Source organism: Neophocaena asiaeorientalis, unplaced genomic scaffold, assembly GCF_003031525.2.
Source record: "Neophocaena asiaeorientalis asiaeorientalis breed wild unplaced genomic scaffold, Neophocaena_asiaeorientalis_V1.1 scaffold30, whole genome shotgun sequence".
NCBI classification, from domain to species: Eukaryota; Metazoa; Chordata; class Mammalia; order Artiodactyla; family Phocoenidae; genus Neophocaena; species Neophocaena asiaeorientalis.
This window is the reverse complement of record NW_020174923.1, coordinates 13,796,383-13,797,170: the sequence shown is the minus strand read 5'-3', so window position 1 is coordinate 13,797,170 and position 788 is coordinate 13,796,383.

The window sequence follows — 788 nt, the reverse complement described above, 5'->3', positions numbered from 1 at the left end:
CGGGGCCTGGGCAGGCGCGCGCAGGCGCGCGCAGGGTGCCTAGGATGCCTGGGGCGCTGGGGCGCCAGGCCCGGGTTCGGCCTGGGCGCGGTCGATTTGTGTTGGTGTGTCGTGCTGTCCCATGCAGGAACTTGAGGAAGGAGCGGGCAAAGAAGCAGAGTGGCGGCGCCGAGGTCTGTGGTGCCAGCAGGGCCTAGTGTTTATCCCGCTTAACGGAGAGCTTTTGTCAGTGCAATGCAGACCGCTTTTATTAGACGCCCACTGTGTGCAGGGCTCTGAGAGGCTGGGGCGAGCAAAGTGATAACCGAATCCGCTGCGCTCCGGATTGAGCGTCGCTGGGGTGAGGGAAGAGACACTATTCCCTTACCGAGGGTTCCAGCAAATCCCCCCAGGGTGTTTTGCTCCTGGTATCGTAGTTGCCACCACCATCCAGGACTCACCTGGTGAACGAGATCAGGTTACCGGCCTGCTTGGGCTCCTTTTTCAGCTGTAGCTCAAGGATAGGAGGATAATAATGCCTGCAAGGATAATTAACAAGATAAGCCTTCGAGAGCAATGTAGGTAAAGCTCTTCGTACAGTACTGTATTTCGTTATCTCAGGAGGGAAAAAATAGAAAATGAAATAAAAATAAGTGTACCTTACCCTTTGACCCTGTAATCGCACTGTTAGGAATTTATTCTTGATATGATAGTACAGATGTTCTTTGCAAACTTCGGTTAATAACAAAAGGGGGATGAGCTAACAGCCTAATGGCGAATTACATCAACAGCATGGGTTTTAATGCCAT